This window comes from Brachyhypopomus gauderio, chromosome 1 (assembly GCF_052324685.1).
Source record: "Brachyhypopomus gauderio isolate BG-103 chromosome 1, BGAUD_0.2, whole genome shotgun sequence".
Lineage (NCBI taxonomy): Eukaryota > Metazoa > Chordata > Actinopteri > Gymnotiformes > Hypopomidae > Brachyhypopomus > Brachyhypopomus gauderio.
The window spans coordinates 50,742,728-50,757,955 of NC_135211.1; positions in this window are offsets into that span (position 1 = coordinate 50,742,728).

A 15,228-nucleotide genomic window follows, 5' to 3' on the forward strand; every position below is an offset into this window, starting at 1 on the left:
TTGAGCAAGGCACCTAACCCCAACTGCTCCCCGGGTGCTGGGCTAGGGCTGTCCACCGCTCTGGGCATGTGTGCACCACAGCCCCCTAGTAATCACTGGTGTGTGTGTGTGTGTGTGTGTGTGTGTGTTAACTGCACAGATGGGTAAAAAGCAGAGGACAAATTTCGATTGCGGTGTAAAAAAATCACAATTGACAAATATGGCACATTTATGTTTTTTTTTAAACAATCTCACCAAGATAATATGAAAATCTAAAGACATTTGTTTCCTTATCAGAGCTGTGCAACAGCAACATAAAAGAAAATAACAGGACAAACAACGATTATAAACATTACACAAATTAATATTGTCATTAACAATTTTAACTCTGTAAAATTATTGTACAGTTATGAATGACACAAAAGACAACTCCAAACAATGGACAGTATTAAGAACTGTAAAAACCCAAAGCACTATGTGATTAATAACATTAATGATTTTACCAGAAAGTGCTATGTAACACTTTTCTCACAGATCCACTTGTTTTTATTAGAGCATGTCCAGTCATTCCAGCCCTTTGAATATGTGAATACGGCAACCTCACCACAGTTCTCAGTACCTTTACCATTTGGCTCCCCCTGAGCCCAGTACCTGAAATTCAGAGAATCAGATTCAATGTCTGATCACTGTTCTGAAATCCCTCAGCTCAGACTTCTGTTTGGAGTTCTGCAAACCAGTGAAGATTTACTAAAAATCTCTATAAATTAGTAAAGGTGAGAGAAGCCACTATATCCTTAACAAACCAAGTCACATGAAATTCCAATTCAATATTAACCACACCCCCTAACATCAGGTTAACTATTTCAATGTTAACCACACCCCCTAACATCAGCTTAACTATTTCAATATTAACCACACCCCCTAACATCAGCTTAACTATTTCATTATTAACCACACCCCCTAACATCAGCTTAACTGTCATTTTACTCTTATTGGGTCATACAAATTCTTACAAATTTACAGCTGCCACCACAGAGCTTGTAAACTATGTACTGTCTTCTGATAAATTAGAATAGTAATACATTCAAATGCTTATAGGTTGATTTTATCAGAGTTTAATGAGTGTGTGTCTTATTTTACACTGATTCTCTTACCCAGTGTTTGGAGGTCTGGAGCCATCCACCCATTTCCAGATGCCCTCTGTATCTATATCAGTCAGTCCGATCCAAGCACGAGTGTTGTTCACCATTTCAAACATAAACTCCTGTAAATGTAGTTCCTACATAAGAAAAGGCAGTAGAAGTATAACTGTTCTCCCTCACATGGACTCTCCCTCTCTCAATTGTTCCTCTCTGCTGTTTATGATCACCAGGTCTGCTCCTCTCTCTCTGCAGTCCTGTCTGCTCTCACTCCAGGTCTTCATTTGAGGAGAGATGTAGTAGATACCGGAGTTGAAATAATTCCATCCTTGTGCATTACATTAGAGGTCTGCGCGGGACTGATTTTTTAATCCCGCTCCCGCCCACTCCCGCTTGTTTTAGTCCCGCTCCCGCCAATAAATCCCTTATTTTAATCCCTCTCCTGCCTGCACCTGTTTGTTATAGTCCCGCTCCCGCCCGCACCGGCCAAAAAAATCGCTTGTTTTAATCCCGCACCCGCCCGCCACATACACATTTCTGTCGCTCCTGCCCGCAATCCTAATTTGAATTAATTAAATGTAGTACTTGAAATTTTCTTATGTATTTATTAAAACAGCAATATAAGGACTTGGATTTCCCCGCATGATAATGATTGAGCCGCGGCCATTTTTTCCTGTCGCGCTGTCTAAGCGAAATCAGTCATCACATGCGCACGGTAAAAAAAAAATCGCTGTTTTCATCGGTTTGTAGGAGGTTCTTCACAGAGTTTTGGTAATATGACATAACTGAATGTCCGCTTTCTCTCATCCCGTTAGAATAATTCACATTTCGCGCTTCTGTTTCTTTTTGAGCCTGCTTGAATTTTAACTTCGCGTTCAAAAACATCGTGGGACTGTTCAAAATATATTAATATATTAGTAGACCGTTACATTATAGTCTTGTTTATTGTTTCCTGAAGTTTTTTCCCAGTCTGTACAGTTTAAGGTAGACAACGTGCTGGTCCGATGAACCATGATAACGGCGGACATGGACAACGGCGCTCATTGAGTGATGAAGTTCATGAAGTTCGTTCTTTTGAGTTATTGTCAGTGCTGAATGCATTGATCAAAGTTTAAGCATTGATTTAAGCCTATGATTGATTTAAAATATGTACCAGTATAGTAAATGTAATGGATGGGTTATGTCAAAGCTGCAATATGTAAAATTCAAATGTTTCAAATTCATAATAAAAAAACAATTCTATAGTAAAAAAATATTGATAAGCACAGTCTTTATTTTTTTTTATTAAACTCAAAACAAGAATTGAAATATACCTTTCTGGTATACTGTGCCTGGCTACGAAGGAAAATGTTAACAGCCTCAATATCACTTTGCTGTATAGAAAAATTCTAATTAAAGTGCAGTCTATTCCAGAAATGATACAGCACAATTTAATAAATAATTATTGAAAAAGGCAGTAAGTATGGGAGTATTTAACAAAAAGTAGCGTATAAATGAAATCACCAAATAAATTCTGGATGCTGTGAGACCTTTTTCGTTAAGGAAATTTTGTAACTAAAACAAACATTGAGGCTACACTAGCCTACTTCAGATTCCCATGAAGGAAAAGGATGTTGCTCACTGTAGAGGGCTTTAGCATGCTGCGTCTCTCCTCAAGAATTCGCCCACAAACACTGAAGGCTCGTTCCGACGGTGCGCTGGATGCCGGTATGCAGAGTACATGACGGGCAAGTTTACTAAGTGATGGAAACTCTTGCCTGTGACTTTTCCACCACTGAAGAACATGGTGTGATTCTGATGTCTCAGTTGGGTCCAATTTTACTCTTAAGTAGTCACTTATCTCTGATTCTGAAGTCGTTCTTCCGTCCCTTGCTATGGAACCCTGGTCCTCCCATTCCTCAAACTCACGGAAATGCGCTCTCTTTGTTGGAGGCTCAGGTTCGTCATTTTTTGCATCAAACTTCAGGATCACTATCAGCTCTTTCACTGCATCCATTACATCTGTTCGTGTGTTATCATCTAGCATCTTTAGGTGTCGGAGTTTGGGAGTGAGAAATGTTGCCACTCTGTAGATCTTGTGAACAGCATTTGGTGCTGAATTGTCAGTTGACATAAGTTCTTTCAGACGTCGCAAACACACAGAAGCAACTTCAGAGAGCGCAGGTATAGCCACTGCATCGGTGCAGTGCGTCATTAGTCTGACAGACCATGGAAGCACTAGAGATCCACTTAGTGCTGAGCTTTCTGATTCAAAATCGTTTGTTGCATCTTTGAAAGGCTTCAAAAAGGATACAACCACTGTCAGCATGTTTTTGTTGATGCACCCGATCTTGTCATATTGATTATTCTTCAGCAGTATTGTTGAAATGTCTTCAAACTGTTGCAAGACAGAATCTGTCATATCAAAAACTGAATTCCACCGGGTCTCCACTGCCTGTTTAAGAGATTTCGTCAGCTTGCCTTGTTGTCCGGAATGCTTGAAGTACAGTTGTGATCAAATTTATTCAACCCCCAATGCTGCGAAGGGTTTTATGGAATTCAGTGCACATTTGTAATTGTGTTCATAATGAAATCTTACAAGGACTTGTTAAAGAACTAAATGCAACTAAGATAGCATCAATTTTTTTTGTCATAAAGTATTAAATGGCCTTTTTGTGATTTCTTCATTGACACAATTATTCAACCCCTTTACGACTACCACTCCTAAGAACAGAGGTTCATTCCAGTGTTTTCCATCAGGTATTGAAAACATCTGTGGATGTCAACGAGCAGCAATCAAGCATGATAAGCACCAATTAGGCAGATTTAAAAGGACTGTGATACTCAGCTCCTTCTAGACATCTACTGGTGTGTTTCCAAGCATGGTGAAGGCAAGAGAATGGTCCCAGAAGACAAGAGAAGATGTTATTGCTCTTCACAAGAATGGTAATGGATATAAAAAGATTGCGAAGTTGTTAAATATTCCAAGAGACACTATCGGAAGTATCATTCGCAAGTTCAAGTTAAAGGGCACAGTGGAAACGTTACCTGGTCGTGGCAGAAAGAAGATCCTGACCGCGACTGCTGTGCGCTACCTGAAGCGTAATGTGGAGAAAAATCCCCGCGTGACTGCTAAGGAACTGAAAAAAGACCTGTCAGATGTGGGCACTGAAGTTTCAGCTCAGACAATAAGGCGCGCACTGCATAACGAAGACCTCCATGCCAGAACGCCCAGACGCACCCCCTTGCTGACTCCAAAGAACAAGAAAAGTCGACTGCAGTATGCCAAAAGTCATGTGGACAAGCCACAAAGGTTTTGGGACAGTGTACTGTGGTCAGATGAAACTAAATTAGAACTGTTTGGGACAATGGACCAGCGCTATGTTTGGAGAAGGAAGAACCAGGCTTATGAACAAAAGAACACCTTGCCTACTGTGAAGCATGGCGGGGGGTCAATTATGCTTTGGGGCTGTTTTGCTTCTAATGGTACAGGAAAGCTTCAATGTGTGCAGGGTACCATGAATTCCCTTCAGTACCAGGAGATCTTGGAGGAAAATGTGATGGAGTCAGTCACAAACCTGCGGCTTGGGAGACGTTGGACCTTCCAACAGGACAATGATCCGAAGCACACATCCAAGTCCACTAGAGCATGGTTGAACATGAAAGGCTGGAACATTCTAGAGTGGCCATCGCAATCACCAGACTTAAATCCAATTGAGAACCTCTGGTGGGACCTAAAGAAGGCAGTTGCAGTGCGCAAGTCTAAGAATGTGACTGAACTGGAGGCTTTTGCCCATGAAGAATGGGCTAAGATACCCATAGGTCGCTGCAAGACACTTGTGTCAAGCTATGCTTCACGCTTGAAAGCTGTCATAACTGGAAAAGGATGTTGTACTAAGTACTAAAAAATAATGTCACTAGGGGGTTGAATAAAACTGATAATGATGTGAGCACAGTAAAGACATTTGTGGTTATTCCATCATAAATATTATGTTATGTTTGTCTAATTTATAAGTGCCTCTTTGATATAATTGTAAATAAGATGACTGAAATGATCAAAATCAATGTCAAACTGGCCAAAACACTTTATTTCAGTGGGGGTTGAATAAATTTGATCACAACTGTATGTCACCAACTTTTTAACGTCTGTTATAAGCTGAGAGACCTCGCACGCATTTTCCATCACGGAAGTGGCAAAGGCACTTGACAAAATTACATTGAGTATATGTGCACTGCAGTTGATTCTGGTGAAGCCACGCAAACTAGAAACCATATTGGCCCCTCTATCAGTTACAAAGACGATCTTATTGACCATGTTGGTGCATGTACAGTCAATACCAAAACCACGGAGGTTTTGGACCAACAAAGATCGAATGTTGTCCCCCGTCTTGCTGGTTCCTGGCTCAAATGGAATCGCAAACAACACTCTTGACACAAGACGATAGCTATCGTCTATGTAATGGATAGTGGCTGAAAGGAAAGATGTCTTTCTGTAGTTTTCCGTCCAAATATCTGTTGTGACAGCGCACCCGTATTTGCTGATGGTCTCCGTCATTATGTCTACCAGAGATATTTTTAGTTTTAGCGCTTCTTCTTCAATGTGTCTTGAAATGGTTGTGGGATGGGGCAACATATCGTTGACATCAAATTTGCCAATCTTCGCTGCAGTGTCCACCAAATGCTGTGCAAGTTTGGAAAAGCCCTGACCAGAGACCAGGAGGAGTCCAGAGGCGGGCTCATCCCACGAGCGCTCCCCAGCCAGCGACATGGACTGTTCCCGGGGTGGCAGCTCGGGGCAGCCCATGAGCTGGAGCCGTGGCAGTGAGGAGGAGATGGAAGTAGAGGAAGCCACTCCCACTGTCAGGTCCGGAGGGAGATCCCTGGGCGAGGAGGGATTCCCGTACGGCCCACCGAGGGGCGGGACTAACCACGCTGCACCTGGCGCGTCGGCCAACCGTGCTGCACCTGGCGCATCCGCCAGCCGCGCTGCGCCCGGTGGAGGGTTTGCAGCAAGGGCAGGAGGAGCACCGCCCACCGCAGCGCCTGCAGCACCAGAGGCTCCCGGTCTCTCTCCCCTAATCGCCCTCCTCCTGGCGCGCAGCCTGGCGCCACTGTCATGTGTGTCTGTCCCAGTGTTCGTGAGTTTGCCCATATGAGTACCAAACCCCTTCTTCCCTCTTGTTCCTCTGTGTGTGAATGTACCTGTGTGTGTATTCGTGTCTGTTCCGTTGTGTTTGTCTAACGTCTTTTTCCAGGGAGGGTGTTCTAGGCGGTCCGTGGCGGATGCTTCCCCGAGGGCGGTCACCTCCCAGACGCAGGACTGAGCCCTTCGGATCCGCCCATCGCCGTGGGTTCGGGGCACTCGGTCCTGTTGGACGGGTAGTGCCCTTGGAGGGGGCGTCTGTCACGTTGAGGACCCAGCCCCTCCCCTTTGGGCGTGTGTAAACGTAGTCCATGTGCTTTGTCTGCGTCAGTGAACTCCGTGATGAGGGCTATGTCGTGTGAATAATGTGTCTCACCTGTGAATCGTCTCGTAATCACGTAGGGCTAATGTGGTTTGTCTATTTAATGTGCGCTCGCGCAGTGTCCTGTGCTCGTCGTTGTCTATGTCTGCACGTTGTGCTGAATGTGTTAGTGTTTATCGTGCACTATTGCACAATACACGTCTTTATTAAACGTGACGTTTGCTGCCATTGAGGGATTCTGTGTCTCGTCCTTCGCGCTGCACCCACCGTCACAATAAGTGTCACAGTGTATAAAAACTTTTTCATAACTGCTTAGGCTGAACAAACATTGTGATGTGTAGACTTATTTTGCCTGCTGTAATATGTATTCATTGTGCAGGATCTCTGTAGTTCATATTTATTCACTTACCCAGTACTGAAAGTCCTCTGTGCAGTACAACACTCTCCATCTCCAACACTACAGTCAAGTTGTTAACTGGTCTCTCTCTTTAGTCAGGTTATTGTAACTGGTCTGTAACTGGTCTTTTTCTGAAGTCAGGTTAGTGCATCTAGTCTGTAATGTATCTCCCTCTATATGGTTCATGTGTGGTTGAACCTGGGTGTCTGCCTTTAGTTGTCACGTAGGGCTACACCCCCCTCTCCTAGCTATCACACCAGGTTCCCTCGTGTCTGTGTTTCTTGCCCGTTCGTCCCGCACTGCTCGTTGTCTCTATGATTTCCCATTGTCTGCCATGCCCCTGTTATCATTATCACCTGTCCCTAGTTTAGTTCTGTGTATATCAGTCCTGGTGTCTCCCATGTCTGTATCGGTCTTTTTGTTCATTCGTTCCTTAATGCCCTCGTGGAGTTCGCTGTTTCTGTTCTGTCATCTTTGTGAGTACGTCCAGCCTAGTCTTTGTTCCCCAGCCTTGTTTTGTTCTATGTGTTGCCATGTCTGTTCGTATTTCATGTCTGGACCCCTGCCTGCTACTTCGACTCTGCCTTTGGAATTTCCTTGAATAAATCTCGCTCTCCTCAGCGTGTCCGCCTCCCTGTTCTACCCCGCGCAGATCATTACATTAGTCTTCTGTTTTGGGGCCTTTCTGGCCCGTTAAACTTCCTGGAGGTGAAATTCACCTAGATGGCACTTTTTATACAGGAAATCATTTGTGGAAATAAGATAACAGTAACTGATACCAGGAACTGATGTAATAGGAAACATGTTCTTATCAAATAAACAAGCTTCAAATGACAAACACACACACACACACACACACAACACACACACACACTCACTCATGTATCAGTTGTCGTAGAAATTTTCTGGAAATTGATGAGGACTCAGACATGGGTAAATGATTAATTTATTACAAAAATATTAATATATAGGCTTCCGGTTTGGCATGCGCCGCGTATAGACGCTAGGTGAAACCGCTCCCGGGTACACATACTAAAATACACATAAATAAGCGCCTATTGAACTCTATATTTAAATAAAAATACTTCAAAACATTGTATTACCTACAAAGATTTCGCAGAATGTCCAGATCAACAAGGGAAAAAGTACAACCAAAAGTTTTAGCCAGTACCGCGCGTGCACAACCGACGCTGGAGCAATCGCTAACGGCCGGTGCTAACGCCGCGCGACAGAGTATCGTTTCACCCGATCCCAAAGCTGCCGATTCGGTAAGCTTGGGTCCGGACTCTACGAGGACTCTAAGGGGGCCGGCGAAAATGGCGACAGGCACGGTGGATAAACCGACCGACGCTCCTGCCTGGTTTGAATCGGCGCTCGAAAAATTAAAATCTTCTTTGATTTTGGAACATACGACAGCGATTTCCACAGCTGTACAACCAATTATGGACACTCTTGGATTTATCAAACAAACACTGGACTCGCATTCTGGGAGCATCAGAGCTCTGGAAACTACAGCATCAGACCACAGTGACAGAATTACACAACTGGAGGAGAAATGTAAGTCGCTGACTGTTATAAACTCTAGACTTTCTGATAAGTTAGAGGATCTTGAAAATCGCTCCAGACGATTTAATTTATGAGTCATTGGAATTCCTGAGAACATCGAAGGTCCCAACCCGACTCGCTTCATGACAGAACTTCTCCAAGAGGTGTTCGGTGCTGACCTATTTCAACATCAGCCCATCCTGGAAAGAGCTCACCGATTGGGAAGATCTATAGCTGCGGGGGGAACAATCACCAACAGACCAAGGCCGTTTATTATGCTGTTCCACTCGTTTCAGGACAAGATGTCTGTTCTCGAGAAGAGCAGAGATGAAGTAACTTATCGAGGTAACAAGATAAGACTTTTCCAGGACTTTAGTGCAGAGCTATCTCGGCATCGGGCTGCCTTTCGTACAGTGAAAGCCGCGCTTTATAAAGAGGGGGTTCGATTTAATCTCATTTACCCAGCACGTCTGCGAGTGTCCTATAAAGACGGTGTTAAACTCTTTGATTCCCCAGAGGATGTACAAGTTTTCTTTAACGAACATTTCAAACATTGACTTCTTCTACTGCTACATCTGGAATAATTCTTTTGACAATGGCACTAGTGAGTATAGATCATTTGTTTTGGGCGATGGACAATTTACTTGTTTACTCGTGTTCGGGAGCGGTAGTACACTCGGGTTTAAATCCAATTGAGGTGTACGGGTTGGTTTATGCGTCGGTTAACTGGAAGTACGTTCATGGTGGGTTTTTTCAAGAATGTGGGTGGGGGGTGTATATGTATGGGTTTTGTTTGTGTGTTTATCTATTTGTTTGTGCCTTTACACTTGTTATTTAGTTATTCATTTATTTTATTTTATTTTTTTTTTCCTGTCTCCTTTCTCCCTTCCTCTTTTACTTTTCCTCTTCAATTTTTCATTCTGTCCTACTCTGGAACTCTTGCAGCAACATCAAATTATGCCCGCAATTACTTACTATGCTACCTTTTCAAGCTATGGCACAAAATATGGATAAATCAGTGAAATTTATTTCCTGGAATGTTAAGGGCTTACAATCTAGGAAAAAAGCCACTAGAGTATTTAATCACATTAGATCCTTGGAAGCCGACATACTTTTTCTCCAGGAAACCCACCTTACTAAACTGGAACATACCAAACTTTGTAAATCTTGGATTAACCAAGTGTTCCATTCAAATTATAATAGTAGAGCAAGAGGGGTGGCAATACTAGTTAATAAGAGAATTACTTTTATTCCATCTAATATTATCTCTGACCAAAATGGGAGATATATTATAGTGGTGGGTAGACTTTTTCAAACACAAGTCGTGCTTGTAAATATGTACGCGCCAAATTGGGACGATGGTAGTTTCATGGATAGACTGTTATCAATGATCCCTAATCTTAATACTCATAAAGGCATGGAAATGACGGAGTGACACGTCAGGCAGCAAACCGGCAGAAGGCGGAAGCTTTGGAACATGGCGGCAGGCCGCTGCTAAGCAAAATTAACAATATTTTTTATTACCCGCTAACATAATTTAAGACAACCTAAAAATATAGCATAATAATCTCTGTGTTTGTTTTTTGTTGGTTTTTCTTTATTTCTCTTTTACATAGGTATCAACGGACGCAACAACTCTGGAGCACCGCAAAGATTTGGACAATATATTTACGTATATTGACAACTGCTACGATAGAATTATCATGAGCAAACCAGACAAGACGCCATCGACCAAGAGGAGCCGTGCCGAAGCTTCCCCGGGAGCGGCTTCCCCACACACCTGCAACACGGCGGACATCCTGGAGTCCATCAACACCAAACTGTCCAGGTTTGACGCGCGCCTGGCGCTGGTGGAAATTCTCCACCAAGAGTTTCAGGCGTTGCGTGAGTCGGTGGAATTTAGCCAGCAGCAAGTGGAAGCACTCGCGGCTGAAAATACGGTTCTCAGAGAGTCGGTGAAATCGCTCACCGAGGGAATGACCCGACTCTCTGAAGAAAACAAAAAAATAAAGGAAACTGTCATTGATCTTCAGTCCCGCAGTATGAGAGACAATCTTATATTTGCAGGTATCCCGGAGAAGGCGGACGAAGACCCCGAGACTACGGTGAAAACATTCATACAGACTCACCTAAAAGTCTCAGAGGCAACCGTCAAAACCATCAGCTTTCACCGCGTTCACCGCCTGGGGGGGAAACGGCCAGATGCGCGGAGACCCAGACCGATCGTGGCAAAATTTGAACATTTCAAACAAAAGAAACTGCTGAAAAGCCGCGGCCGGGAGCTGAAGGGAACCAACTTCAGTATTAACGATCAGTTCCCCAAAGAAATCCTGGAGCGACGCAAGGTCTTGTTTCCCATCCGCAAGAGTTTCATCCAGGCAGGATCCCGGGCTGTAATATCAGTGGATAAACTCTACGTAAACGGTCAACTCTACCGCGACGCCAACACAACACCATGGCTGTTGAAATGTATAAACAGGTGAAATGTATCAACACCGACACCAACTCCTTACTACACATTACTTTTCGCCTAGAACAACAAGACATGTTTAATTTAAATAACTAATGCCGGTCTAATTAGCACCGTACTGTATGTTTTCCGTCATTAGTCCTAGTTGTTTATACTTTTTTTGTTGTATATGCACTTTCAGTGTACGTCTCCTTTTCCCCTCCCCTCTCTTTTTCTCTTTCTACACTCACCCAGCGATTTGTTCACCCACTTTCAAGACTGCAATGTATTGTATGCACACACACACGCACATGCAGGCAGGTAGGCAAAACAGACACACACGTAGACATATAGCACATTCTCACACTAACACACAGGAGATACACACACATGACCGATTCATGCAGGCACAGACACATAGGCATGTAGCGCAGACGCAGACACATACACGAAACATTCAACACAGGCATACTACACAGAAGTGCAACACACACACCTTTAGCAACCGTCCAACACTCAAACAAGTAGTTTTAACATTAGTTCACTGAAGTTCGTCACATGGAATGTACGTGGAACTGGTTCGAGGGAAAAGAGATTGAAAATTTTTAATCGGCTAAACGACTTACAAGCAGATATTGTCTTTCTACAGGAAACACATATGTCTAAAACACCTACATACACACTGACCTCTCCTCAGTTCCCACACTTGTACTCAGCCTGTTACAACTCAAAACAAAGGGGGGTGGCCATATTAATTAATAAAAGGATAAGCTTTTCCATTAGCAACAATATAACTGATCCAGATGGTAGATACATAATACTCAACCTATCCATTCTAAATATGCGTTTATGTTTTGCTAACATATATGGGCCGAATGTTGACGACCCCTCCTTTTTCCACAATATTTTCACTGCACTCTCTGATCACTCTGACACCAAACTAATAATAGGAGGAGACTTCAACTTGGTACTTGATCCAGATATCGACAGGCTCAGTACAGCAGTGAGTCAAAGGAACTGGCAGTCTATAGACACCCTAAAACAATATATGAACGATTTTGGGCTCTCTGATGCGTGGCGTTCACAACACCCCACTCTCCGGGACTACTCTTTCTTTTCGGCAGTACACCACTCACATTCTCGTTTAGACAACTTCTTAGTTAGCAATTCCATTATGACAGATGTCACAGACACTTGTATTCACCCTATCACTATCAGTGACCATGCACCGGTCTCTCTCTCTTTGACACAGAAAAGAACCACACCAGCAACGAGGAACTGGAGATTAAATACATCATTACTTAAGGAACAAGATTTCATTAATTACTTCAAAAAAGAATGGGCAACATATTTAGAATATAACGATCTACCAGGTACCTCTCCGTGTGTTCTTTGGGAAGCAGGGAAGGCAGTAATGCGGGGGAAAATAATATCCTACTGCACACATAAGAAAAAGACAGAAAAAACACAGGTATTAGAATTGGAAGAAAAAATAAAATCTTTAGAAGCTGCCCATGCTGCTTCACCACAAGAACACACACTGAACAAGCTGAGGAAACTCAAACTGGAATTGAATGAAATAATAGATAAAAAGACACAATTTTTACTGCAAAGACTGCGCTGGCAGAATTTTGAACATGGCAATAAATCTGGAAAATTCCTTGCTAATCAGTTAAAGCTTAATAAGGAAAAAACAACTATCTCCTCTATTAAGAACTCAACAGGCAGCATTATTCACGACCCACAACAAATAAATAAAGCTTTTAAAGAGTTTTATAAAGCTTTATACGCATCACAGATTAATCCATCAGATTCAGCTATTGAAGAATTTATTAATAATATAAATCTCCCAAAGCTAGAAAACGAACAAATTGTTGCACTGGATTCACCACTTGCTCTGCCCGAATTACATGAAGCCTTACAGCAGCAACCAAATAACAAAGCTCCAGGACCAGATGGATTTCCTGTAGAATTCTACAAAGAATTATGGTCTGTGCTAGAACCAACCTTTTTTAGAATGGTAAATCAAATTCAAAAAGATCATGTCCTGTCTCCAGACATGAATTCTGCTAACATCAGTGTACTTCTAAAGCCAGGCAAAGACCCTACACTTCCTTCCAGCTATCGCCCCATTTCACTCATAAACGTAGATCTTAAAATTATCTGCAAAGCACTTGCCAGAAGATTAGAGGAAATCACCCCACTTATAATACATCCAGACCAGACAGGTTTTATCAAGGGTAGACAATCTGCCAACAATACACGCAGACTAATAAACATATAATAGATTACTGCACAATTAACAAATTAGAGACTACCATTGTATCTTTAGATGCAGAAAAAGCATTTGACCGGGTAAACTGGAAATATTTATTAGCAGTTCTACACAAATTTGGATTTGGCCCATCCTTCATTAACTGGATCAAAGCCTTACATAGTTCTCCTAATGCACGGGTTAGGACAAACGACATCACCTCACAAAGCTTCACTCTGCAAAGGGGCACCAGGCAGGGCTGTCCACTATCACCCTCACTTTTCGTTCTCTTCATTGAGCCATTAGCAGCAGCAATTCGACAAAATGCAAATATTACAGGAATTAACACAGGAACCACAAACCATAGGATAAGTCTCTACGCAGATGATGTATTACTTTTCCTACAGAACACACAAGCTTCCCTTCCGAATACAATCAAACTTATAGACAGCTTCTCTTCTATAACAGAATATTCCATCAACTGGGGCAAATCAACAGTTTTGCCTATAAACTGTAGTTTCCAGAACACGACCACCACTCCACTACAATCAGGTAATATTAGATATTTAGGCATACATGTCTCTGCTAAACTGTTAGACTTGGTGCAGTTAAATCATATCCCTCTATTAAAAACAATAGAAGATGATCTCACACGTTGGAACGCTTTACCTATATCACTCATGGGGAGAGTGGCTACCATTAAAATGATGGTTCTACCCAAAGTTAACTATTTATTCTCATTAATCCCAAATAAACCCTCTGCTGCTTGGTTTAAATCCCTAGATTCAAACATCTCAAAATTTCTATGGAAAAACAAGCCATCAAGAATAAGTATGAAAACCTTGCAAAAGCCAAAACGCAATGGTGGCTTAGAATTACCAAATTTTTATCAATATTTCTTAGCCAATAGATTACAGTACATTTTAAAATGGGTCAAATACGACTTAATAGACAGGCCATGGTTGGACCTAGAACAAGCATTTTGCGGGAAAATAAAACTCTCAGACCTACCTTACATTAGCTCTAATATTAAGCGTCAGGACTGCTTTAAAAGCCTTAATATAAATACTTCACTGACAGCCTGGTGGGAATTCCTTAAATTAACTCAGTCCCCACTCATCCCATGCAAACTAACACCCATTTGGAACAATCCAGACATCTGTCAGAACAAGAAAGTACTACATTTTTCATCATGGCATGACAGGGGAATAAAAAATTTAGAACATGTTATTAAAGATGGAAACTTTGTCACATTCCAGGAACTTGTATCAGAATATGGAATAAACAACAGTAGATTTCTGGAATATCAACAATTAAAATCCATCATTCAACAGAGATTCAACCGCAATCAACTGAACTTAGAAATATCAGCATGGATAACTGAATTTTTTAATCTATATACTCCTAAATTATTATCAAAATTGTATAAATTATTGTTAAAATTTGATGACTCAATATCCCTTCCGATAGCCAAATGGGAACGAGATCTATTTATTAATCCAGATCAACATTTCTGGACCGACATATGTACAAATATCTTCAAAATAAGTAAAAGCCCCAACTTACAACTTATACAATACAAAGTCCTTCATAGAACACACTATACAGGACAAAGGATGTTCCAAATGGGCCTAGCACAATCAAACATATGCACCCACTGTACAGGCAATATAATTGATAACTATATGCATGCTATATGGGATTGTAGGCCTGTTCAGGAATTCTGGCAGATGGTATGTGTAGAATTGTCCACGGGGCTTAAAAGCTGCATCCCAACTTCCCCCAGACTGTGCATCTTAGGAGACGTCAGTGAATTAGATACAGAGGCAGACATATCACACATAGTTCTCACTGCCCTATGCATCGCCAAGAAAACCATTCTTATCAATTGGAAAACGAAAAAGGACCTGCATATTACTCATTACAAAAATGTATTACTTGATCACATCTGTCTGGAGAGAATGTCTGCTTCCTCTAAAGACCAGTTGGAGGAATTTAATTCTCTTTGGTCCCCACTGATC